The sequence below is a fragment of the Capsicum annuum genome, chromosome 7, assembly GCF_002878395.1.
Source record: "Capsicum annuum cultivar UCD-10X-F1 chromosome 7, UCD10Xv1.1, whole genome shotgun sequence".
NCBI classification, from domain to species: domain Eukaryota; kingdom Viridiplantae; phylum Streptophyta; class Magnoliopsida; order Solanales; family Solanaceae; genus Capsicum; species Capsicum annuum.
In genome coordinates this window covers 80,484,440-80,497,826 of record NC_061117.1, presented here as the reverse complement: position 1 = coordinate 80,497,826, position 13,387 = coordinate 80,484,440, and positions in this window count along the sequence as shown.

The window sequence follows — 13,387 nt, the reverse complement described above, 5'->3', positions numbered from 1 at the left end:
TCCCTGTATTCCTGCACCAAAGTGCGCTATGTCTGTCTTTGCTTTTGTTGTTGGCATCGATGCTAGCCGGAACTGGTTGTATGCACTTGCTACTTTCCAAGATTCTTTGGAGTATCCCAATGTGTATTAAAGCTTTTCTCTCATGATGTGTATTGCTGCATGATCCAGGTCCTATTATTTCTTATGTGACCCCGTATGTGGCTTTGCATCTTGATTGTGGTCCCAAGAATATTTGAGTTCCTTTTTCTATTTCTACCCTAGCCAAAGACCCTATGATTGTTAGAAGGGTTTATAAAGGGTGTGTGATTTAGTTTTTGGTAGGGATGCACTTAAAAACTTGATAGAGTTAGACATGGTTAATTTTGATGTTATTCTTGGGTTGGATTGGTTTCACTCTTGCTATGCTTCCATCAATTGTTGGACCCATTAGGTCGTGTTCAAATTACCTAATAAGCCGGTCATTGCATGGGAAGGTGGTTCCTTCGTCCCTAAGGGAAGGTTTATATTATATCTAAAGGCCTAAAAGTTAATTTAAAAGGGGTGTTTGTATCATTTGGTCTGAGATAAGGCTTTTAACTCAGAAGAGCCTTCTCTGAAATATGTTCCCATGGTTAATGAGTTACCCGAGGTGTGTCTTGATGATATTCCCATTGTTTCTCCTGATAGAGAAATTGATTTTGGGGTTAATCTTACTTTAGAAACTCATCCGATTTATATCCATACTTATAGAATGGCTCTGGTAGAGCTAAAAGACCTTAAGGGGAAATTAAGAGACCTCTTAGATAAAGGTTTTATCTACCCTAGTATGTCTGCATGGAGTGATCCCATGTTATTTATGTGCATAAAGGATGGTTCCCTTCATATGTGCATTGATTTTTGGCAGTTGAACAAAGTGACTATAGGGAATAAATATCCTCTTCCTAGGATTGATGATTTATTTAATCAACTTCAGCGTGTGAAGTATTTCTCTAATATTAATCTTAGATTGGGTTATCATCAACTTAAGATTAAGGATGCAGATATCTCTATGACTACCTTTAGAACTCGGTATGGTCCCTACATGTTTCTTGTCATGTCTTTTGGTTTGACCAATGCCTCAGTGGTATTTATGGACCTGATGAATAGGGTCTTCCATCCATTCTTTAACATGTTTATCATTGTCTTCTTTGATAATATCTTAGTATATTTTAAGAGTAAGATGGATCATGTCGAACACCTTTGTGTCGTGTTGCTAACTTTGAAGAATCATCATTTGTATGTTATGTTCTCTATGTGTCAGTTTTGGTTAAAAGCTGTAGCTTTTCTTTGTCATGTTATCTTTAGTGAAGGGATCATGGTGTATCCCCAAGAGGTTGTAGAAGTTATGAAGTGTCCTTAACCTACGACTACAATCAGTATTCAGACCTTCTTGGGTCTATCCAATTACTATAGAAGATTTATGGAGATTTTCTGTACAATAGCTACCTCATTGACCAAGGTGACCCAAACTAAAGTTAAGTTCTTATGGTCCGATGCTTGTGAGGATAGCTTTGACAATTTGAAAGATAATTTAACTTCGACTTCTATTTTTATCTTGACTGAGGGTAGTAGTGGTTTCGTTATATATTGTGATTCTTCTCATGTTGGACTAGGTTGCGTATTGATGCAACATGGTAGGGTGGTGGCCTATTCTTCTAGTCAATTAAATGTCATACAAAACAACTACCCTACTCATGACCTAGAGTTTTTAGCCATGGTTTTTGCTTTAAAGATTTGGTGGCATTACCTTTATGGGGTTTATGTCAATACCTTTTTTGACCATAAGAGTTTGCAATATGTGTTTACCAAAAATAGAGTTAAATCTACCACAAAGAAGGTTGCTCGAGTTGTTGAAATACTATGATATGAGTCTTCATTACCATCTCAGTAAGGCAAATATAGTCGCCGGTGCTTTTAGTAGATTGTACATTTAGAGTTTGGCCCATGTATATGAGGATAAATGGGAATTGGTGAAGTACAATCAATGTTTGGATAATCTTGGAGTTCAACTTGCGGACTCTAAAAATGGTGGTGTATTTGTGCTTCTGGTATCTCATTTATCTCTTGTTGGTGAGATAAAGAAAAAGAAAGCATTAGACCCCAACTTGACGAAGATTAAGAGTAGTGTGGGTCAACAAACAATTGTGGACCTTGTGATTAGTAGTGATGATATCTTGATATACCAAGGTAGGTTATGTGTTCCCAATGTTGATGGATTGAGGGAAAGGGTCATGGCCGAGGCTCATGGATCCTGTTATGCCACACATCCCTATTCCACAAATTTGTATCATGATCTTAGAGGTATATATTGGTGGAGAAATATGAAAGGTGATGTGGCTAGCTATTTGGTTAATTGTATGGTGTGTCAACAAGTGAAAGTTGAGCAAATCAGTCCCGGTGGGTTGTACCAAGAAATTGTGTAGCTCGAATAGAAGTGGGAGGTAATTGATATGGATTTCATTACTGGTCTTCCTAGATCTCGAAATCAATATGATTCAATTTGGGTCATTGATGATAGAATGACCAATTCCGCTTACTTTTTGTTCACAAGAACTAATTATTCAGTGGAAGATTATGTTATTTTGTATCTTATGAAGATCATGAAGTTGCATGGTACTCTAGTAACTATTATCTCAAATCGTGGTCCTCCATTATCATCATAGTTTTGGAAGTCATTCCAAAAGTGTTTGGGTACTAGAGTATGCTTTAGTACCATTTTCTACACGCAAACGGATAGGCAAGTAGAAAGGACTATCCAAACATTAGAGGATATATTGTGGGCTTGTGTGAATGATTATGGTGGTAGTTGGTAAGACCACTTGACTTTGATTGTGTTTACCTATAATAATAGTTACCACTCTAGTATTAGCATGGCCCCATTTGAGTCATTTTATGGTTGGAGAAGATGATCTCTTATTGGGTGGTACAAAGTTAGCGAGGGTAAGTTTTTTTATCCCAATTTAGTTCACCAAGCATTATAGTAGGTGAAGTTGATTCATGATATGTTGAAAATAGCTCAAAGTTACCAAAAGTCCTACACATATGTTTGGCATAGGGACCTTGTAATGACCCTTCTGGTCATTGTCCATGTTCTTGCTTATTTTCATAGATAGAGCTTCTCCATAGCTTCCCCAAGTCATAAGTGACTTGCTGGATCCAATAGTTTGGTTACCTGGTGGTTCATTTGGTTTTCATAACAACTTTCCCAAATTGAAATCTGTGTTGGTTCTAATTGGCCACTGAGTAAAAACTTTAATAAAATAAACTTAAATGTAAAATTTGACTTCACCAACGCGGTTGAAACATTAAAATCTATATGGTTACATATCTCATTTGCTGAAAATGGACTCCAAATTCATCTCGAGGCATTATCCAAAGCCTAAAACCATGTACCAAGCTTAAGTTATTCCTTCCACAGGGAGAGATACTATGATCATGGTGTAAGGGGTGCAAATATGGTGCCACGATAGCGACTAAGTGGGGTCCATGAAAAAGAGACCTGAGACCTGGGTAAGCTAATTTAAAGGCTATCTTACCCAAAATTTGGGCCGTTTTATTCCTCCCTCTTGACCTATAGACCCTAATAGAGTGTAAAATCTTCAAAGAGAATCTTGTGGGTTTATTAGGAGCTTGAATAACTTGTCTAATGGAATATTGCAACAAATATAAGGCAAAATTCCTTCAAATTTCGTATCAATTTCTTGATTTCTAGGCCCAAAACCCCTTAGTCTTTAAGGCTCAATTATAGCCACAATTGTTATTGATTTAATCAAATTTATTGAGAGTTATAGCTCCCTACTGATAGTTGAGTACTGGGTTGATCTCGGAAACTTATTTTCCAAAGGTGGAACCCATATGGGGGTTTGGTGTCATTTTGGACCCATGGCATGATGGTGCCATAATAGATGTTGTTATTCTTGTAATGAATCTTAGAGTGTGTTGTGATAGCTTGGCTCGTGGAAAAAGAAGCTTTAAGAAAAGGGAAGTAAAGCTTGTTGGTTTGTGGGCAATTTCTACTCAAGGTAGGTTAGGCTTACTGTTATTTAGATTGAGCTTGATTGTAGTATAATTATTGATATCTTGTGAGATTGGGTGTGGCTTAGATAATAAATTTATTATTGGTGACACTTAGGATTAGTTGATTTTTGTATGCTATTAAACTTATGAGGTGTGATGTTTGAATATAGCCTAGAACCTTGGATAGTTTGACTTGTAGTCTCATGAATAGTACATGAATACTTTAGTTGCTCTAATAGTTGAGAATGATGTTGTTGACTAACCTTAACAGTATGTTGACCTTCATATGAGTAGTTATGGATTGGCATTAGTATTTCGGGTGACTTAAAAAGAAGGCTTGAAGAAGATTTTCCATTATAGGCCTAGTAGGGATTGATAAGCCCTTAAGGTGTGATTTAGATAAACTAGCCTAATTTTGGGTAAAAGTTAGTTTTGTAGTAGTGAACTTTGGTATTATAAGGATTTAGGAGTGGGACTTGATAATCCTTAAGCTTGAACTATGTAATTCCTTAGTGACCTAGATATTTAAGGAATGTCTAAGTTACTTTATTTAGGTTATAATGGTTAAACTCGGTTGTCGGATATGCATGTGATCAATGGTTGGATAATATGTAAACTTGATTGATTATCTTGTTGTCATGATATAGATAGCCTTGGAAAGTCTTGCAAATTAAACCTATGGTTATGATTTTGCTTGGCTTACTGGTGAGTTTACCAAGTGAACATCTAATTATATTACCACTCTTGCTATGACCCAAGCCTAATGTTTATGTGAAGGATGTTTCTTTGGGGTTAGTATTGTGAAAAGTAGGAGTAAAAGAGGCATCTAAAGAGAATTCACTAAAGTTATAATTGACTTGCTAATAAATATCTTAACTTGGAAAAGTGGTGAATGAATATATCATTTAGATACTTATGCTCATACATCTACCTATATTATGCAGTGATGATTAATAGTAAAGTATGATGTTATGTGTTGCCTTGCATCACTTACACTCTATCATTCTGGGCTATATATGCTTATTGAATTATCTACATATATATGTGTATAGTGACGTTATGGTAATGCTTGGTGATTTTGGAAGACATAGTGATATTATGATAATGCCGGGTGAATCCGAATGACATAATGATGTCATGATGATGCCCGGTGAATTCAGAGGACATAATGATATTATGATGATGCCCGATGAATCCAGAAGATATAATGATGTTATGATGACGTCGGGTGAATCCTGATGACATAATGATGTTATGATGATGCCCGGTGAATCCGGAGGATATAATAATATTATGATGATGCCCAGTGAATCTAGATGATATAATGATTTTATGATTATGCCCAGTAAACTCGGAGGATATAATGCTGTTACAATGATGCTTGGTGAATCCAGAGGATATAATGATATTTTGATGATGGTCGGTTAATCCAAAAGAGGTAATGATGTTATGATCATGTTATGTGTGGTGAGTATATAAGAATACTGGATGTATGTGAGGTTATGACGTGTGTGGTTAAACCCATTTGTATACTTTGGACATGATGTCTTCCACAGGAAATAGTTATCCATTCCTTTTTGTTAATCGCTAGATAAAAGGAATGACCCATGTTAACTCTAATTAGTAACTAGAAGTAGATTATTCCAATTATTAGGTTAAGGCTAATTCATATGTGTAATCTTGTGTAAAACGTAGGGCTCACCTAGTAAATCTACTTGACTTTGATAAATGTTTACATTATGGAATTTTTCCTACTAAAGTGGCTTATGTGATAACTAGTTATCTCTAATAAATGACTATAACTTGTAGGATAGAAGCCTAGCGAACTAGTTGGTGGACCTTACTTAGCTAGAATATGGCAACTGGTACTTAAAGTTGTGATGTGCTCTATGATAATAGACTTATTATTGTATGATGAGTGGTTAAGTTGACATCCAGTATATGATGCCGTGGTAGCTTAATTGGTGACTTATATAATTAGGAGACTAACTAGAAAATGGCTTTATGATGGGTGAATAAATAATAGTGTTAGTAACTTATAGAGACTCCTTAGTTAATGAATAGTAAACTATTAGACTTAAAAACTAGTGACCTATGCAAATGGGAGGATTACCTACTATGGACTAGACTTGGAGTTTATTAATGAATTAAATATTAAATAACTATATAACCATGATATGGTGATATCAACTTCCTTGGGTCAAATTGTCGTATTAATGATGATTGTAGACCTCGGTAAGAGACCATGGCAGGACTCATGTTGAGTCAATATCATGTGGTGTTAATCATCAGGAGACAGGTTAAGCTCTTGGATTTTGAGTTGCCATTTTTCTCTTATATCCTTATTCTATCTTTTTGTATTTGAGATGAATGTATGAGACTATCTAATAATATTTTTTGTTGAGTTGTAATTTCTATTGTCACATGAAGAAAGACTCTTGTACTAATACTCTCAGATCATGGGATTTGTATTCAAATGATAGTTGTTTCTTTTTGGAATGTCTTTATTTATATTATGTTCCCATATAGGGTCCATGTTGAACGTTCCTACCAATAACCCATTGCATTAGCTCCAAGTTACGACATTAGCTTACCTACTGATGGGTTATGATAGGTGCCATCATGACTCAAAAATTAGGTCATGACAAATTGGTATCGAAGCCTAGGTTTCACCAATATTATTGGTACAGGAGCAAGTGTATAATAGAGTCATACAGATTAGAATGTTGATGTTAGTTTCCTATCTTTCAAAGGCTATAGGACATTCTTAGGTGTCCCTCACTTGCTTCAAGCATATCGTGCTAAGAGTCTGAATTGGTTGTTGAATGTTCTCTTGATATTACACTTTTGTAGATGTCTAGGAATCATGCTATAGTTCTACGTGAGGAGGATCCTGAGACTCAAACTCGTGATGTGTCCCCAGTTAGAGATCAGGGTGGAGCTCCCCCAAACCCTATTCCTATACCAGAACTAAAGAATCCTCCACCTCAGCTAGTGGTAGTCAAGGGTTCAGCCTAGGCTCCACCAGGATTTATCCCCTCTTCTTTGCTTAGAGATTCTTTCATTTAGTTTTTGGGTATTGTTGATGGTTTACAGACTACTGGGATAGGAGTGCAGCCTGTAGCCGTAGCTCTTAGAGTTAGGGTTCCTTCTATTCGGGCAATTATTTAGCCAATAGTTGCTCAACTAGTTGTAACCCAACTCGCTATGTCTATTGATGAGCAAAAGAAGCTGGGTAGATTCTTGAGTTTTGCTCCACCTAGGTTTTCTTATGCTCCTGGAGAGGATGCATTTAAGTTTCAGACTATTTGGGAGCACAGGCTTCATGGTTTAGGCCTCGTTGAGACCCGTGGTATGAATTATACCATATTTCAGTTGGACTTGTCTGCTCAGCACTTGTGGAATGGTTTTATGAGTTCTAGGCTAGTTTGATCTTCCACTTTCTCTTAGGCTCAGTTCATCAAGATATTCTTAGAGAAGTATATGCCGTACAACCTTAGAGATATCTTTAAAGATTAGTTCTCTTGATTTAAGCAGGGTTTTATGATAGTCATCGAGTATGAGGCTAGTTACCATGAGTTAGCTAGGTATGTGGCTTCTATCCTATATACAGAGTATGAGAGTTCACTACTTTGTATTAGGATGGAGACTTTTTATTCGGATGGCTACTTAGAGTTTAGTTGTTATGGGCAGGACTTTTGTAGATGTTTCTGTACATGCTAGAGTGATGGAGGACATGCAACCTGAGGGGCGTGATAAAAGGCCAAAGTTTTAGGGCAGATTTGGTGGGAGCCATGGTAGCTCTTGATTTAGAGGTGGTATTTCTTATGATAGATATTCTCCCTATCTATCTCTTGAGCCTCAGAGTCAGACTAGTCGACCACTTCAAGAGCTCTTCAGACCACTGGCAGGGGTTAGTTTATTACTAGTGGTCGCCCTAGTAAGGGCAGTGATCAGTCCTTGAGAGGTCCATCTATAGGATATGGTAGGCGTGGTAGCTATGCTATATCAGCGACATTTGTGTGTTAGGTTTTTGCTCACGATTTATGTTTTACTTGTGGACTTTTTGGTCATTTATCTATAGAGTGCCATAGTCATGGGGGGATTGTTGTTTCAACCTAGAGAGCTACACCTATTAGGGTAGTTCATCCTCCATGTAGAGGCAGTTCGTGAGGTCATAGGGATGTTTACCATGGTGCTCGAGATGGTACTCAGGTAGGCAAGATAAGAGGTCGGTTAGGTGCCCAACCAAGTGGCGGGCATGGTCAATCGTATGCAGTACTTGCTAGACCCGAGGTTGAGACTTTGACTTCTCTAGTTACAGATATAATTTTTTTATGCCATAGTTGGCTTTTTCTTTATTTGATCTTGGTTCAAATTATTCTTATATATCCTCTTATTATGCACCACAGGTTGACTTTACTAGTGATTTATTACATGTGCCTTTTGGCGTATCTACTCCCACAAGTGATTTTGCAGTTATGGATCAAGCATTCAGGTAATGTGTTATGACAGTTAGTGATTGTTTATACTTGTTCTGATCTTATTATTCTAGATATGTTGGATTTTAGATGTGATTATAGGCATGGACTAGTTATCCCACCATCACGCAGTCATGGATTATTTTTCCAAGACAATTACTTTAGCCATGCCCAATATACCCCCAGTCATGTGGCAGGGAGTGATTAGCCATGATCCAACAGGGATTATTTTTTATTTTTGTGCTAGATGGCTTATATAGAGAGTTTGTGAGTCTTATCTCACCTATATATATGATGCCTGTTGTAGAGTCTGATGCTTGACTCTGTTCTTGTTGTCTATGAGTTTCTTGTTGTGTTTCCTGCCTGTCTTCCTGGTATTCCCCCTGACCGTGATATTGAGTTTGCTATTGCCTTTGAGCCTAGAACTAGATATATTTCTATGGCACCTTACTGTATGACTCCTGTTAGCTTAAAAGAGTTGAACTCCCAACTCTAGGATTATCTTGATAAGTGTTTCATTGGAGCAAGTATGTCCCCATGGGCAGCCCCTAATTTGTTTGTAAAGATGAAAGATGGGTTAATGTGAATGTGTATTGATTATAGGCAGCTTAACAAGGTGACAATGAAGAACCGTTATCCTATACCTCATATTTATGATTTATTCAACCAGCTTCAAGGTGGAGCTGCATTTCATAAGATAGATTTTAGGTCAAGTTATCATAAGTTTAGGATTCGTGCTGAGGATATCCTAAAGATGGCCTTTATTACCCGTTATGGTTAGTATGAGTTCTTAGTGGTATCTTTTGGGCTGACTAATACCCCAGCCGCATTTATGGAATTGATGAATCGTGTGTTCAAACCCTATCTAGACTCCTTTGTTATTGTGTTCATTAATGATATTCTTGTGTATTCAAGGAGTAGTGAGGAGCATGCACAACATTTGTGGATTGTCCTCTAGGTCTTATGAGAGCATGTGTTTTTGCCAAGTTCTCCATGTACAGTTTTTGTCTTAGGTCAGTATAATTTCTTGGACACATGGTTTCTAAGGCGGCTTTTATGGTAGACCCGTCTATTATTTCAACAATTCGTGATTAGGCTAGGCCTATGTCTCTGACTGAGGTTGGTAGTTTTATTAGTTTGACTTGTTATTATAGGCTCTTTGTTGAGAGCTTTTCTACCATATCAGCCCCTATAACTAGATTAAATCGGAAGGAAGTTCCTTTTGATGGTTCAAGGAGTGTGAGTTGAGCTTTGGAAAGATCAAAGATTGTCTCACTTCAGTCCCAGTGTTAGCCTTTCTAGTTGAGGAGAAGGGAGTCACAATGTTTTATGATGCATCTGGTGTTGGTCTTAGATATGTTTTAATGCAGCAGGGTTATGTCCCAATCATGATTTAGAGTTGGCGGAGGTAGTTTTCGTGCTCAAGATTCGGAGGCATTACTTTTATGGTGTGCATTGTGAGATTTTCACTAATCATCAAAGTCTTCAGCATCTTATAACCTAGGGCGAGCTTAATGCTTTCCAGCGTAGATGGATGGAGTTGCTAAAAGACTAAGATATTTCCATCATGTATCATCTGGGTAAGACGAATATGGTCACTGATACCTTGAGTCACAAGGTAGTGAGTATGGGTAGTTTGGCATTTATATCAGTCTCTCAGGGGCCTTTGGCATGGGACATCCAATCCTTAGCCAATTTGATAGTTCGCCTTGATATTTCAAATACCATGATAGTCCCTATTTGAGTAGATTCATGATAGTCTGTTTGAGGATACTAAGTTGTGCCTTCTCTATGATTAGGTGGTGAGTTGTGAGTCTAGGAGACACACCTAGATTCTGAGGGAATCTTGAAGTTTTAGGGTCATATTTGTGTTTCCCGACTTGATGAATTGATTTGGTCAATTCTGCATGAGAATCATAGCTCTAGATATTCTATTCATGTTGGTACAACAAAGATTTATAGAGATTTGAGGCAGCTTTATTGGTGGGACGATATAAAGAAAGATGTGGAAAACATTATAGCTCGTTGCCTATGTTGTCAGCAGGTTAAGGTCGAGCATCAGATCATAGGTGGTTTGACTCTGAGATTACCCATTCCCTAGTAAAATGGGAAAGGGTTACCATAGACTTCATTAGTGGCTTACCTCGTACTTTCCATAGTCACAATGGTATTTGGGTTATTGTGGATTATTTTACCAAGTTTGCAAGTTTCCTTCCTATTCATATAACCTTCAGTGCTGAGACATTAGCCTAAATTTTTTGTTTGAGAGATAGTTCGTTTGCATAAGGTCACTGTATCTATCATATCAGACTGCAGTTCTATATTTAATTCATAATTTGGAGAGCATTTTAGGAGGAGTTGGTACTCGAGTGGATTTGAGTACAACCTTTTATCTAAAGATTGATGGTCAGTCCGAGCAGACTATCCAGGTGCTAGATGATATGCTCTGAGCCTGTGATTTGAAACTTGTAGGATGGTGGGATCAACCCTTAACATTGGCAGAGTTCCCCTACAATAAGAGTTACTATTTGAGTATTGAAATGGCACCTTATGAGGCTTTGTATGGTAAGAGATGTCATTTTTCTATAGGATGGGCTTAGACTTCCAAGGGTTGTCATTATGGTACAGATTTGCTTCAGAACCTATTGGATAGAGTCAGGGTGATTCAGGAAAGGCTGAGAGCGGCCCAGAGTAGGCAGAAGGCCTCCGCTGACCATAGACTCTGTGCCTTGAGATTCAAAGTTGGTGATCATGTGTTCCTTTATGTTTTCCTTATAAGAGGTAAGATTAGATTTGGGAGGAAGGGTAAGCATAGCCCTCGCTATATTGATTCTTTTAAGATCTTCCTTGTAGTTGGCGAGCAGGCATATGAGTTAGTTTTACCTTAAGACTTTGCTGCTATTCATCTAATGTTTCATGTCTTAATGTTGTAGAAGTATATTCCAGATCCTTCTCATGTTCTTAGATGGGACACAATCCAGTTGGACGACCAGTTAACCTTTGTGGAAGAGCCTGCCCTTATTTTGGCTAGTGAGGTGAGGTGACTACATTTTTAAGATAATATGGCAGTCCAGGTTTATTGGAGGCATCGCCCGGTAGAGGAGGCTATGTGGGAGATCTAGAGTGAGATACGGGCCAAGTATCCTCATTTGTTTAATACTTCAGGTAACTTCTTCTTCTTTAACATTAAAGGATAAAAGTTCATTAGTAGTGGATATTGTAATGACCCTTAAGGTCATTGTTCGTGATTTTGCTTATTTTCACTAACAGAGCTTCTCCTTAGCTGCCCCATGTCATTAGTGATTTGCTGGAACTGAGAGTTCGGTTACCTGGCAGTTCATTTGGTTTTTAGCACCACTTTCTAAATTTGAAATTTTCATTTGTTTTAATTGACCACTGAGTAAAAACTTAAGAAAAATGACCTTAAATGTGAAATCTGACTTTGCCAACGTGCTTGGAATGTCAAAATCTATGTGGTTACATATCGTATTTACTCAAAACAGAGTTCAAATGCATCTCTAGTCATTGACAAAGACCAAAACCAAGTTCAAAGCTTTAGTCGTGCCTGGTATAGGGAAAGATACACCATTCACGGTGTGAACAGTGCAACATAGTGCCGCGACTGCAACTATATGAGGTCCACTACTTGAAGATCCAAGTCCTTGGTAGGCCTATTTAAAGGCTGTCTTGGCAAAGTTTTTTGCCATTTTATCCCTCCCATTTGAGCTCTAAACCCTAATAGAGTGTAGAATAACTTGAATAGGATCATGAATCACTTTCGTAATTAAATCTTTCTATAAATTTAAAGTAAGATTCCTTCAAATTTAATTACTTAATTTTAAGACCCAAAACCCCTAAGTCTTTGAGGATCAATTATATACACAAATGTGATAGATTTACTCAAATTTCTTGAGGGTTATAGCCCCTAATGATACAATTGATTGGTCTTGGCAACTCAGTTTCTGAAGGTGGGACCCACTTAGGGGTTTAGTGTAATTTTGGACCCATGGCATAATGGTGCCATAATAGGTGTTGTTATTCTTGTAATTATTCCTAGATTATGTTGTGATATCTTGGCTCAAGGAAGAATAAGCTTCAAGAAAAGGGAAGGCAAAGCTTTTTGGATCATGAGAAATTTGGACTCGGGGTACGTTAGGCTTACTCGTAGTTAGATTTAGATTGATTGTAGTATAATTACTGATACCTTGTAAGATTAGGTGGGGTCTAAGATGATAAATGGATGATTGGTGATAGTTGGGATTAGTTGATTCTTATAGGCTATTAAACTTGTAAGGTATGATGCTTGACTATAGCCTAGAACCTTGGATAGTTCCACTTATAGTCTTATGAATAGTATGTAAATACTTTAGCTGCTCTAATAATAGAGAATGATGTTGTTGACTAACCTTAAGAGTATTTTGACCTAGATATGACTATTTATGAATTAGCCTGAGTGTATGGGGTGACTTAGAAAAGATGCATGAAGAAGATTTTTCCTTATAGGCCAAATAAGGACTGATAAGCCTTTATGGTATGGTTTAGATAACCTAGCCTGATCCTGGGTAGAAGTTATTTTTGTAGTGAATTTTGACTTTATTGGGATTTAGGAGTAGGACTTGCCCCAACTTAAGCTTGAAATATGCAATTCCTTAGTTACCTAGATACTTGAGGATCCTCTAAGTTATGTTATTTAGGTTATGATGGTTAAACCCAATTATCAGATATGCACCTATGGTTACGGTATCGCTTGGCTTATGTATGAGTTTACCAAGTGAACCTCTAATTGTGTTACCACTCTAGCTATGATGCAAGCCTAATGATTATGCTAATTTGTATGTAAATGATGTTCCTATGGGGTAATTATTGTGAAA